General features: G+C 34.5%; 1 non-coding gene across 1 annotated transcript; it reads right to left on the bottom strand.

The window, feature by feature from the left end:
• Nucleotides 1-4,666: 4,666 nt before the first annotated feature.
• Nucleotides 4,667-4,740, bottom strand: TRNAI-AAU (transfer RNA isoleucine (anticodon AAU)). Its single transcript has one exon. It is a non-coding gene; the product is annotated as a tRNA-Ile (tRNA).
• Between the last annotated feature and the right edge of the window lie 10,509 nt (nucleotides 4,741-15,249).

Here is a 15,249-nt window from a genome sequence, read left to right as displayed (position 1 = left end):
GAACGTTTTGCTAGAATGATAGCCCAATTTATGACACGTATAGGTGTTGTAATTATGATGGTAACCCTTGTCGTTGTAATTTGTGACAACAAAAATCTGATGCCAGTCTGATAGGTGCCAATTTTGATTGATGTCGATTAGACGATGGTTTACTGTCATAATTGTGATGAACAGTTGTCTCAATTTAAACCCAAATGTAATAGTGAGTTTATCTTTCAAAAAAAAATCCAATTCAAATGATCCTCATTATCTAACTTAAACCCTATTTTATTCATCACTATGCTAAAATTGTGTTTTGGATTACAAATGTATTCTCATCAATGACAATGATATTTGATTGGCTTGGATAAATGTGCGATTCAATGCCTTAACAAGTTCTTCCCAAACCTTCTTATTGACTTGGATCATGTTTCTTAAATAGGGGATTATTGTGTCAACAAGATTAGTGATATTGTTGTAGATAAACTTGTATAACAAGTATGTTGGGTTCTAATTGATCTTCTGCCAATTGGTGTCTCTTTTATGGGCCACTCCCCATTAATTTTAGCTTTCGCTGCTTCTTAATTTCAAAAACGAACAAGTATGCTAGATTCAAACTAATAAAAGATTACAAGTATGTCTCTATTTTGTATATGAATGCTTAATTTTTATATCTAATAAATTGTAGTTTATGTATGTACTAGTTAAGAGTAATCTATAATATGATTTAGTTTCTATGCGTACTAGTTGCTACTCTGGCTAACAGCCATGCAACCTTTAATCCGCTACAAACGCGTGATCACACCAATTTAATGGGGCACTGAGAAGATGGCGGCTTCAGTATTGATATCCGGGGAGGAGGTGGTCGAAATGCGAGAATTAATTAAATGCAATTATCAAAACCTCCTGTTTATGGCCCATGCAGGTCTGGATCCTGCGACCTTCATGTTATTAGTCTATAATTCATAAAGAAATGAAAACGTTGCCAAAAAAATTAAACAATAAATACAGTAAACAATTTTTACCCAAGCCCGGGCTTCGATCAACCTCACAAACTCCGGATACCTTCATATGCATGTTTATATACAATAACAACAATCTGCATGCACTCTCATATTACAAATAGATCATGTAACAGGAGAAAATCATAGAAAATGAATCATTTATGAGGATTCTAATTAATATGATATATGACTATAAATATCCAAATGAATTGGAGGTTTTATTTTATTTTTATTTTTATTACTTTTTCAAATTTATTTAATAATATTATAGAATTTTAGGAATGTCATTTAATTTATATTCAAAGAATATTACATTTGTCAATTTTAAATATAATTACAATTCAATCATTTAAAAAATAAAAATCTAAGTGCAAAAAAATACAAACCAAAATCATGTGTATTGGTGAATAAATGTATGCTATACTTAAATCTAATATGCTTTATATTCATGCACAAAAGATGGATATCAATATTTTTATCATTTAGGGTAAGTGGGGAAGGGCCCCAATTCATCATAGATCAAACTAAATACCATGAGAACAAGCAATTGTTGGGAGACCAAATAGTGGGTTACCTTCAAGTTATGAGACTACTACACAAAATAGTTGAACCAACACTCAAACTCTATACAACTAATTGATGAAGATCACATTTGGGACCAAGGAGTGTGACAAGAGAAATAATCTAGGGTTCATGGTCTAAAGGAAATGACTCCTTATGTTTGTGGCATACAATAGTCCAAGAAGAAACATCTTTCCCTAGAGTTCGGCAAATAAAAACGTGTTGATATAGCCATTAGAAGTAGTGGTTGAGCTTGAAAAGAAAGTCACCTTATCCAAAAAGAGAACCTAGCAATCAAGAGATAAAGAGTCAAATAAGTATGGAATGGGATAAGGTCAGTGCTCAAAAGAGAATCATGAGCCTTAAGAGTATAAGCATCACAATCCATTAGAGTATGAACCACATAAGTAGGAAGCATCATAGAAAGAACAATACAAACTATCAAGAAAAGGGCCACCTAGGTTAGTGGCATAGGAGTATATACAACACAAGTGATTGAAGTAGGAAAGCCAATCAGGAAGGGAGGCACATAGTGTATAGAAGAATTTGACCCCAAGATTGTAAATCTACAAATGTAATACCTGAGATGAAATCATTTAACATTAATCCACTAGGTAGGAGATAAGAGAAGACACGAGCCATGCGGGCACGAAGAGAGTATATTCCAAGTTGCAAAATTATGTGTGCACTAGAAAGGTATCCCTCCATTGTCTAGAATCTGTCTCCAAAGTAACTTGCCCATGATACATGTAATCTTAGGGAAAAAATTAGACAGGTTTAAATCCACCAAAATTATCATGTATGAGGTAAAGGAAAATAGTCTACTATTAGGTTCAAACTCAATTAAGTGACCCATCTTGTATTCAATAGCATTACACTAAGTGCAAGGGGAGATAGGGTAACCTTACCCTCATAGGAGAAAACTCAATAGGACCCACTAAGGGATTGAAGGTGGATGTCCAAGGGTAGATAGATGAAGCATGTAAACCCCATTTCTCGATACCTAATGATTGAACAAGATCACTATCCTTAGTAGAGTCAAATAAAATCACAAAGAAGACATGAGAAAAAGGGTAAATTTCAAATTTACCTGCTACTAGTAGGTTGTCGTGCTTAGAGATCTAGGATGGAAGTGCTAGAAGAAATCACCATAGAAGATCAAATGTACAAATAAGTGCTAGCTTCTAAAAGTATAAAATGTGATCCAACATATATTTTCCTAGAAACACCTCAAAAGTAGAGGAATCGTAAGGAAGGCATTTTGTAGTCTAGACAAAAGACCCCTTCAAGGTGTTCATTTTTATGATCAGAAATAAGCTAAAAAATAAACAAACAATAATGAACTCAAGAAATAAAAAGTTATCTTGGGAAAACACTCCAACTCGAGGGAAAAAATCTATTCACCAAAACTAATATGCTTTATAGATGAAAAATAGAATTCTAATTTTACAATGCATTCCAAAAAAAATTCTACAAATGTAAAGGTGATGACCAAAATTGTGTGTGTGATCTTTTGAAACAATGGCAATGCATGTGAGACTAATACAAAAAAATCTTCCTTGTTTGTTGTTAAGATTATTCATAGTTTGTTGTTACCACATTTATGACTCTTCAGATGTCTTTCATTACAAGAATAACAACTCTTCAATCTTGAAGAGATGTGTTTCTTCAATAGTTTGATCAATTATCCATTCACTAAATTCATAAAAGAAATAGAAACAACTATCTCAAAATTGGGAGAAAGATATCTCCTAAATCTATATCTCCAATACAAGGGTTTATTCAACAAATAATTTTGAGTGAATAGTTGATAGAGACATCTACAATATCAACTTAGGATGGAGATCTTAGGTCCAAGTTAGAAATGTCAACAACCAACCTATAAGCCAATGATTTGCTAGCAAGGAAGTTGTCACCTCAATAATAAAGATCACGAGATGGATGTTTGAGTTAGGGAAGACAAAGGCCATAAGTGGGAGAATGCATAGGTTATACATCAATAATGTTAACTTGTATAAGTTATTAGTGAAAGGTTCTCCCCACCCTCCCTCCTCCGAAAAAGCCGAAAAAATATATTCTCTTCAAGCTCCACATAATGACAAAAAATTTGTCACTCTAAAATAGAAAACTTATTTTAATCATTTATTGCAAAACAAAACTTACACATGGCATCTTGATAACTTTGATCTTCATTTATACATGTTCAACTATTCTTTAATACATGTATATTTCTTATTAATTTCGCCAACCCCAATACATTAGAAATCTATAAAAATATGCACTTCAAAAAAGAAGGCAACTTTTATACTAAGTTGACAATTTTCCGAACTAACATTAAAATGTAAAAATTCAAAATGAAGAATATAATTGAAATTTATAAAATTTCTTTACTTTAGACAAAACCATACTTATACTTTATGAATATGTTAAACCACATGCTTTATTGTCAAATATCTAGTACTATTGCCCTATCTAATCTTCACTATTATTCTACACCTACTATTTCCTTGATTTTCTCATGACTACTAACTTTCATCTATCCACTTATTTTCTATCCAATTTTTATTATGATATATCATAATAAATTATTTGACACATAATTTCTTTCATGCTCATTTCTAAGCTTTCTCCCTCGCAACAAAATTCTCTTCCCTCCATTCTCAATGACACATGGGACTCGTATCCAAGTCTTTTATCAGACTTCAATGGATTTAGCAAATATGAATGGAATGAATTAGTTTTGAAAAAGAACATCCTCTCAAGATTTATCTTGATGGTGGACGCTAATTTTTAGGGTTCCATCCGTATTGTCATCAATGTTGTTTGCTTTGATGATGTGGATAACTACACGATTCATTACCGTAACCAGTTAGACAAAGAATATATCAAAATTACTCATAAAGATCGTGTTTATCATAATTGTAGTAGATTAAACTGGATATCATTTCCGTGCAACTGATTAGATTTGATAATCGATTTGTGAAAGTTGATAATGTAGAATGCAGGCTACTAAAGCGTCGAATAATTTTGGCAGCGCTGAGCGGATGGGCAGTAAAATACGATGAGGAGAACGACTGTATTGTAAAGATCAATGGATCGAAGTTGATCATGGGTATCTGAATGGGCCAATGCAGGTCTCAAACCTGCGACCTTCGCGTTATTAGCACGACGCTCTAACCAACTGAGCTAGCAGGCCACGGTGGAAAGATTTGAATTATAAGTATTGTGTTTAATTAAACTAGTCGTTAACAGCATCTTTGCGGTTGATCAGAAGTTAGAACTATATGGAACAGCTAAAAAGCAATTTATAAGAAGATACTTATTTTCTTCAATTTTTTTTAATATGGGTTTGTTTTTAGCTGGCTAGATAGCCGCTGGTTATTCTACTCTGTTTATTCCTTGGGTCTGTTTGGTTGTTGGTGTAGGAATTGAAAATTAGAATAGAAAATTGGAATGGAAATGGGAATGAAGAATGAGAATGGACAATGACAATTCTAGTTATGTTTGGTTCATCCGGAATTCAATTTCAAATATATTAATCCCTTGTTTGATTTAGTTGTACAAAACTAGAATTGAAATAAGATTAGATTTATATATTTTTTGAATTGGTCCCTTACTATCAATTTTCCTTACTTAAAAACAATATTAAGTTAACCTATCATACCATTTCTCAACATTGAAAAATCGTAACCAGAATGTTTAGTTAAATCAACATTGAGATTACAAGGAAGAGCACGTTATAAATCATGTTTGACACAGTGTACATGGGGCAGACACTAACAAAATCAAAGGAATGAAATAGGTTAAGTTTCAGACCATGTAATACTCATCTCACCAACATCATCGGGATTCCTGATACGACTGGAGAGGCATCTGCGATATTGTTATTGCAAGGGGCTTGGTGGTCATGATCATCAGCACACCCAGACGGTGAGTCATTCCACCTTCAATATTCAACGGCTGCCTCCAGCATAACAAATATCCATTACTTGTTCTGCCCCCATCGCATTCAGAAGGCCCTCCTCCATCTCAAACCCATTCAGTATGAGTGGTGTGAGTTTTGCTTGTTACTATGGGTCTCTCTTCCTAATTCGCAGCAGTTCGAACCATGATCATGATTGCATTCGTGGGAGTTTCTGCTTAAATTTGGGTTATAATTACACCCGCAGGTACTTTGTGTTACGAAAAAAATCCATTGCAATAATGGGTGTTAATGGTATTTGAATGCCAACCATTCTGTATCCCTAATGCTGAAATCAAAAGCACCATTTCCAGTCGGACGAACAATAATAATGGCACTTATAGGGTGGGCACTCTATTGATGATCCAAATCAGATCTCTGAAGGGCACGATTCATGATTGCAATTCAAACCATGAGGGTGATTGCAGGTTTACATGGTGCCGGGATACCTGCAACATGACCAAGCCTACCACACTCCCTTATCCACATGCTCATCAACAATACAAACGCTATGCAAGTCGTGAGCAGACGCCAAAATGATTTTTCTCTTACGCCAGTAATCATGGACCTGAAAAAACTATATAATTTAGAAAAGTCAGATTGGGAATAGGAATGGCCTATTTCAATAACAGGTATTATTTTGCATGGACATATCTTCATTTTAGGGGCAAAATGAAAATATGTCTATCTATTCTCAATTTCGATTTGGCAAACGAAGAATACAAAATATATTCTAATTTTCTCTTCCTATTCCAATTGTATTCCAGCAACCAAACGAACCCTTAGAGAATAAGTTATCCATATTATAATTTATTTTTGTAATGCTCGAAGGCTTTTGCTTTTAAGATTGATTGTTTTTTTAATAAAACAATATTGAGTTTCAATGGATCTTGGATAGTAAATTTTATGGTTTTCTAATCTGATTTGTATCCTATTGGAATTTTATTGTTTTTCTTTTGTTGCATTCCATATTTTTGTGAATAAATCTTAGTCATAACTTACGTATTAATTTCAAAATCTATTTTATTTATCAGCTTAGTGAATAAGTCATATTATCACTTATTTTACATTAATTTTTAATTCTATTTATTAGTTCTTGCCATAGGCAAGTAACTATTGGAATCAATAGATCCAATTTAATTTTGAATAGGCCTATCAGATTTCAAGATTTCTTAAATTTGTTTCTATTTTCTAAAGTTTCATAATTTCAACATATGTAAATGTTTGAAAAATATAATGTTTTAAGAATTCTATTGGCTGTGCAGGGAAAAGGAAATGACAAAACTAAAATTTGTAAAAGAAAAATAATAAAATTAATCTACAAATGCATGTCAGAGAAAGATTAAATTAAACAACTGTGTATCATTAAATTAAATAACTACCTATTTCGTGATGTGAATATTAGGATTTAACTATGTGATTTTGAGTCAAACTCGATGACCCATGTTTCATGAGTAGTGATTCAACATGAATCCATCTCTCATGAGAATAAATGGAACACTTAGCACTCGTTGGATCTAGGTGATGCTCATAGGGGTGAAGCACCGGGACTTCCCGGGAGGTCACCCATCCCAGTACTACTCCAGCCTGAGCGCGCTTAACTATGGAGTTTCCTCCACAGTTAAACCCAAAGCTTGCAACCCCATTTGCAAAACCTTCACCAAGTGTTGTACCTTATGAACCATTCATTAGAAAGCCCCTTAAGCTCATCAATTGATAAGTAGGAGATGATTTCCACAGCTAGTCAAATTGTGATGTGAATATCAGGATTTAACTGTGTGATTTTGAGTCAAACTCGATGACCCATGTTTCATGAGTAGTGATTCAACATGAATCCATCTCTCATGAGAAAAAATGGAACACTTAGCACTCATTGGATCTAGGTGATGCTCACAGGGGTGAAGCACTGAGACTTTCCGGGAGGTCACCCATCCCAGTACTACTCCAGCCTGAGCGCGCTTAACTATGGAGTTTCCTCCACAGTTAAACCCAAAGCTTGCAACCCCATTTGAAAAACCTTCACCAAGTGTTGTACCTTATGAACCATTCATTAGAAAGCCCCTTAAGCTCATCAATTGATAAGTAGGAGATGATTTCCACAGCTAGTCAAACTGTGATGTGAATATCAGGATTTAACTGTGTGATTTTGAGTCAAACTCGATGACCCATGTTTCATGAGTAGTGATTCAACATGAATCCATCTCTCATGAGAATAAATGGAACACTTAGCACTCATTGGATCTAGGTGATGCTCACACGGGTGAAGCACCGGGACTTCTCGGGAGGTCACCCATCCCAGTACTACTCCAGCCTGAGCGCACTTAACTATGGAGTTTCCTCCACAGTTAAACCCAAAGCTTGCAACCCCATTTGCAAAACCTTCACCAAGTGTTGTGCCTTATGAACCATTCATTATAAAGCCCCTTAAGCTCATCAACTGATAAGTAGGAGATGATTTCCACAGCTAGTCAAATTGTGATGTGAATATCAGGATTTAACTGTGTGATTTTGAGTCAAACTCGATGACCCATGTTTCATGAGTAGTGATTCAACATGAATCCATCTCTCATGAGAATAAATGGAACACTTAACACTCATTGGATCTAGGTGATGCTCATAGGGGTGAAGCACAGGGACTTTCCGGGAGGTCACCCATCCCAGTACTACTCCAGCCTGAGCGCGCTTAACTATGGAGTTTCTTCCACAGTTAAACCCAAAGCTTGCAACCCCATTTGCAAAACCTTCACCAAGTGTTGTGCCTTATGAACCATTCATTAGAAAGCCCCTTAAGCTCATCAATTGATAAGTAGGAGATGATTTCCGCAGCTAGTCAAATTGTGATGTGAATATCAGGATTTAACTGTGTGATTTTGAGTCAAACTCGATGACCCATGTTTCATGAGTAGTGATTCAACATGAATCCATCTCTCATGAGAATAAATGGAACACTTAGCACTCATTGGATCTAGGTGATGCTCATAGGGGTGAAGCACCGAGACTTCCTAGGAGGTCACCCATCCCAGTACTACTCCAGCTTGAGCGCGCTTAACTATGGAGTTTCCTCCACAGTTAAACCCAAAGCTTGCAACCCCATTTGCAAAACCTTCACCAAGTGTTGTGCCTTATGAACCATTCATTAGAAAGCCCCTTAAGCTCATCAATTGATAAGTAGGAGATGATTTCCACAGCTAGTCAAATTGTGATGTGAATATCAGGATTTAACTGTGTGATTTTGAGTCAAACTCGATGACCCATGTTTCATGAGTAGTGATTCAACATGAATCCATCTCTCATGAGAATAAATGGAACACTTAGCACTCATTGGATCTAGGTGATGCTCATAGGGGTGAAGCACCGGGACTTCCCGGGAGGTCACCCATCCCAGTACTACTCCAGCCTGAGCGCGCTTAACTATGGAGTTTCCTCCACAGTTAAACCCAAAGCTTGCAACCCCATTTGCAACTACCTATTTCGTTATCATACTCATTTTCCAGAATTCACAAGACATTCTAGAATTCACCAGACACCTTTTGCTCTTTTCACTCAACGAGCTATAGGAGTATAGATTTCAGATTTCAGGTGTTATAGACATTAAGTTCATTTAGCCTTTCATAAAATTAACAGTTATTTTGTTGCTTATAATTGAAGAAGCCATATTAATTTGATAGATTTTTTTGGGCTTTTCACATTGACTAGATTTTTTAGGGACTTTTTGTTTTAGCTTAATAAATTATACAAAGCTTTTTTTTTTTGTATTTCACATAGTTTTCAGTGTTTGATGTTGCTTTCATGGAAAATCTCTTACACTATTTTTCCACGGCATATTCAATTTTACGGTTTAGTTGAATATGTTGGAGTCGAGTTAGGAGGGTTTCTTGGCAAGAAATTTTAGGATTGTCACTAAATTTGTCCTATCACGTTAGAAGTATGTTAAAATAAGTTTAACAGTTCCACGGTGAATGGGATGATCCCATCTAATTTATCATGAGATTTTCAAGAAAAGTGGGTGTCTCAGTGAAAACCCAAAATTATTGTTTTATTGTAAGGACACATATCTACAAATTTAGGAGTTCTTCCCAGCATAGATTATATGTGCATTTTCTTTCAAAATACCTCATGAAATTTTCATTTTCATGTGTTTTGCAAGATATCCAACTAACACAACATACAATGTAATGTGACAAGGTTTAATCCTGGAGACTCTATCAGCAACTCTCTAGGGTCTGAAGCCTCCACCATGCAAGAAGACTTTTGAATCTTGTCTCAAAACATCACATTTCAAATTTGGGTTTTTGTTCTTCTCACTTTATTTGGTTGCTTTGGGGCAAGGTAGTCACAAGCCATATCTAAAAGCCTTTTATGTTGACCAATTTGATGTTGATGACCCAAAAGAAAAGAAGCACAAAAATTCATTCTCTCAAATGGTGGTATTCTCTTGGGAACCCTTCCAGGAGTCATTATGCTTTTATACATCAAAGATGAAGTTGGATTGGGCATGGGATTTGGCATTCCCATTATTAACATGATAGTGATAATTCTTATGTTCTTGTGTTGGACTAGGTTTTATAGAAATAAACTAGCTAGCAAAAGCTCTCTCACTAGAATCGTCCATGTGTTTGTAGAAAAATTCTTCAAATGAAAAGTCACCATTCCTTGCCAAGAACCAAATCGATTAAATGTATTATCCTCAGACTATATAGCTCGACTTCCCAAAAAAACCTAAAAAATGGGCCAAAATTTATGGACAGTGAAGATGCAAACCTCACACTAGATGTGGATGGACTTGGATGAATTTAGTGAGAGTTGAAACTTCTAGTCTTCCCCTGTCAAGTGCATATGTAATGAAAGACAATAAATAATTTTATTAATCATGCATAATGTTAGAAATTCTTCTTGCTTGAGTAATTGCACATATTCTTTTAGTTACCCTAGAGCTTCATATATTGGTTCGAAGATTGAACCACCTTTGGATTTTTTTTGTTGTTGACTTCCCTACTTTGGTGTCTATTGTTTTTTTCTTGTGTTTTATGTTGCGGTGCTTTCTTCTTCTTCAGTGGATTTTCCTTTCTCCTCTCTCATACACGTGGAGCATAGCATTCTTATGCAAAATTCCATGAAGTTGGCTCTTTTCTTTTGTTGAAAGTTGCTTCTTCTCAACTAGAAAAATCATAGTAATGTTCTTCTTCCCTCAATATTTCTGGTTAGTAGATCTTTAGATAAGGAATAACTATTAAAAATTAATGTTTTCTATCTTATAGATTTAATGATGGTTGGTGTCTTCTTCTTTTATTTGAACACACTATATGGAAATAAATGGTTCAAGGGCACAACATTTGCATTTAGCAATTTACTTGGTTTCTTTAGGTGTGTAAAAATAATCAAGTATTTTATCAATTTGAAAGTTGCCTAATTGTGAGATTCACATTTTAAATGGATTATAACACCTTAAGCTAATGTTTGTTTAATTTGGTTTTAAGATACCACAAAAAAACACATAAAACATGTCATCATTTTGTTGTTGATTACTTGTATTCCATGGACTACATGAAATTTATATAGGTGTGGAATGAGCCATTATAGTAGCATATTCACCTTGTGTTTTCTAAACATGTCCTTTTTCATGCAAAGACGCGTTGACACTAATTATAAATGTTTTTGAGTACTTATGGGAAAATTTCCTTGATTCCCTTGATCAATCCCATATTTTTGTGATTAAATGTACTTTCAAACTCATCCATGGTTCTTGAACATAAACATTTTTTCTACACTAGATAATCAATATGGAATGCTCACACATTACTGTCCATCAGGAAGTTTGGTACAATTTTATAGCAATGCCTCCAAATTAAGACAATCTTTGCAACTTGTGGGTATTGGTGATTTTTGTTCCCTTGAAATTGAGAGTGTAATGAAATAGTTCTTGACTAATAACTTTGACAATCAAGATAACTACACTGATCCCATTGATACCTACATCTATAGTACTTAAACATAAAATCTTTATGATTAGGTTTTCTTCACCCATCCTTTGGTATTGGCCTGATTGTTTTGATGCAAAAATTCCTCCCTAAATTTTTCTCCAAAACATACAACTATGGTCTTCTACTTTTTATTGGATACCTTGATCTTATTTTCTTTTAAACCTTAACAACTTTATTTTCCTCTATCCCAAAGATCAATCAAATAACTTCTTCTTACCATAAACTATGCAAGAGAATCACAAAGGTTTTATCTTCACATATTAAAAGCTCTCCTCATGGCATCTACATATGACTTCATTCAAAATTTAAACTCAAATTTCACCATACTAATGGCAGGAACATTGGTGCTTGTGCCCCTTGTTTTTTGATTGAATCTACAAAATAACATTGTGTTTCAAGAGATATTTCATGATCACATTGTTTGTAATTTTGTTTCAACTTTGATTATGATATTGTGATAAGAATCACTCATGTAGTTTTCAAGTCAAACTCATTGACCCATCTCATTCAACTATGTGGTTTTTGAGTTTGACTTAAAACCTACACAAAATGAATCCTTCTAGCAATATCACAATTTGACTTATTGTGGAAAACACCTCTTACTATCAACTTTGATTTTCCTTCTTGGTTGAAATTGATCCTTATTTATGATTAGAAAATGTTTGAATGCTTCTTCCTTCTCAACATACAAACAACTTCACAATAGAGAATTTTTCTCTCTTATTTTTTAGCACTCCACCTTAACCATTAACAATTGCATGATATTTACACAATTTATTAGTTTCTTGACATAAATCAATATATAATCTTAAACAATTTGGAGGCTATGACACCCAACCAAAATAAGTAATAAGAAATAAAAACATAAAAAGAATGAAAAGACTAACTAAAATATGTGTTTATACACACATACACATACACATACACATACACACACACATACACATACACATACACATACACATACATGTACAAGTACACATACTCATACTCGTACATTTACACATACACATATAGATACACAAACATACTGTTGGAATTACAATAGGAAAGGTAAACTTTTGAGAAGAAGGGGAGGGGGGGGGGGGGGGGGGGGGTGGTGAATTAGTAGTTTACACTAGGACCCATAAAACTTTCACCACACATTCATCTCATACATTCAATGAATAAACTAAAATAACATGTAAAGCATGTACATCTAAAACATGTAAATATATGAGCAACCACACACATATGACACCAGATATGATTACCCAAAAACCCTCCAATGAGAAGGTAAAACTGGGGTGGGAATGACACCTACAAATCTTCACTGTTGTAGCAATAAAGTGTATCTAATGAAGGTTACAATGTTTTGACCATGAAACATTATCTACCTTGTGAAGGATCTTCCTTGTTAAAGGCTTAGAAAGACTATTAGGTCTCACCTTGTTAGAGGATTTCAACACCCTATTAGAAGTGTGTCTAGTTAAAGGACTTTAACTCACAACTAAGTAAGCACCATGTTAAAGGATTTTATATAGCCTATTAAGACTACTCTATTAAGAGATTTTGACTGAAATCACCTGTTAAAATATCTTAGCATTGATCCTGTAGTTAGCACATGATTGCTTGATAAAAAATCACCTCTAAAATAATGTATCTTCAATCCTTATTGATTAGATGTCTCTTTGTTGTATCTTTTTCTTTCCTCTGTTCTGCTCTAACTGATTCTACAATGTAATCTTACTTCATAACTTCTAAGTCACCAAAAATGCTCTATTTCTTCCATGCAAACTATTCTCTTTGCTCCTTCAACTTTCATAGAAAGTTTAGGGTTTTTCCTCCTTAAGAAGACTTTGGTGACTTAGGGTTGGGTATGAATCTATGGCTGAGATTCATCCATTTTGCTACTTAATCCTTCACATTTTTTGATTGGCTACATGTAATTGCATAGGGAGTCCAACTAGAGATTTGTCCTTATCTCCAAAATATCAAAATTCAATCTCAAGCTGGCTCAAAAATGTTTCACATAGTTGTTTGTGCCCTTACAAACAAATATGTCAAAATTGTTTTACTCAGCATCTGAAGTTTTTGGTGCTCAACATGCACTAATCTTTATGCTATAACTCAACATCTGTAGTGCTTGGTATCCACTGTTTACTCGACACCTAAATCACTTGGCATATACTATGTACTTGGCACTTGAGTGACTCAGCACATGAGTGGCTTGACACTCACTATGACTCAACAAGGTCCAATATATACATGTTGTGCTCAACATGTACTACTTGTTTAGCATGAACTAAGTAACAAACTTAAGTGTGTTGACACTCACTTGTCAAAACCAATATGAGATCAACAATCTCCCCCTTTGAAATGAGTGTAAAAAACACTTGAGTATATATTAACATTCTTAATTTCATGAGAATAACATATCTAAACTCAGCTTATATACAAAACTTCAAAATGTCAAAATTTTATGATAACTTGTATGCCTCAAAAGTTGATAACTACCCCTACGTTGATATGTTTGTATTGTATCCAAAATTTGGTACTCTTGCTAAGTAAATCTGACACTCTTTGACTTCATGCTGAATAAACTTGCTCTTCCCTTAGCTTGTTCTATCTTTACTTTGTCATTTGTCTTGCTTCTGTCTCCCCCTTTGCTTACTCTCTCGTTTCATTCTCCAAAAAAATTCTTATTCTTACCTAAGATATTTCTCCCCCTTTGTCTTATTCCCCCCTTTTTGAAACTTATGTCAGTGGACTATACACTTATAGTGTTTTTGTCTAGAAAATATTTATGGACATCCAATATAATCTTGAGAGCTGCATCCCAGTTCTCACATGCTACATCTAATGACTTGATTTGTATTGCTAGCTGGGCAGCAAGGTGAACTATACCATTTAGTGTAGAATGATTTGGGTCTTTCTTCATTAGAGTTTTAGTATAGCCTAGCTCCTTGTGCAAAATTTTCATATGGGGGGTGAGAGTTGCCTATATGCTAGTTAGTTTGGCTCTTATGTTAGCATCATCTGCTATCAATACAACTAACTAACTTTGGGTTTGAAGCAATGTCCTGAAATGCTTCTCACTTGAGCTAGATTGATAAGTAGTTTGGCACTTGATGAAGTAATTTTACTTTCTAAGCTCAAGATGTGATTTCCAGTCTCTTGGGTGAAGAGTGAGGGATTGCACAATTTAGTGTATAATGAGAATATATTCTCAAGTACCTTCTTCACATCCTCAACCTTATTTGCTAATGCAACTTGTGTTAGTGCTATATCACTTGATATATTTTCATTGACTTTACTTTAAAACTTCTTTTCTGACCATTCAAGTAATTTGGTATTTGTATCTAGGTCTTTATTACTGACCTTTTCCACTATGTTTGTCAGTTGTTCCATTAGTGGCTTGGTCTCATCAAGAGTCAATAGACTGAATGCATCTAAGAGGATGTCTTTAATATCTTGTAGTGCCTACTTCTACCTGTACTCCATTCTAAGCATTTCTTGATGCTTTTTCCTTGCTAGAGCTTGCTGTAGTATGTCCATCTATTCTATGGTTATTGTATCGTAGTCATACTTGGGCAAAATGATTTCTTCATCAAGGCTCACATCTCCATACTCTATGACTTCTTCTTCCTTTTATGAACTCGGGCTTGGCACTAAGATCTATAATGGAGTTGCATCTTTACTCGGCTTCTAAAGAGTTTGTGTGGAAGGAGTGCTAGATGCTAGTAAGGCTACTAAGGCTTGGATGACTATTTTCTCCTTCATT

Source organism: Cupressus sempervirens, chromosome 7 (genome assembly GCF_028749045.1).
Source record: "Cupressus sempervirens isolate cs-2001-9-10 chromosome 7, ASM2874904v1, whole genome shotgun sequence".
NCBI lineage: Eukaryota > Viridiplantae > Streptophyta > Pinopsida > Cupressales > Cupressaceae > Cupressus > Cupressus sempervirens.
This window is presented reverse-complemented; position numbering and strand designations above follow the sequence as displayed.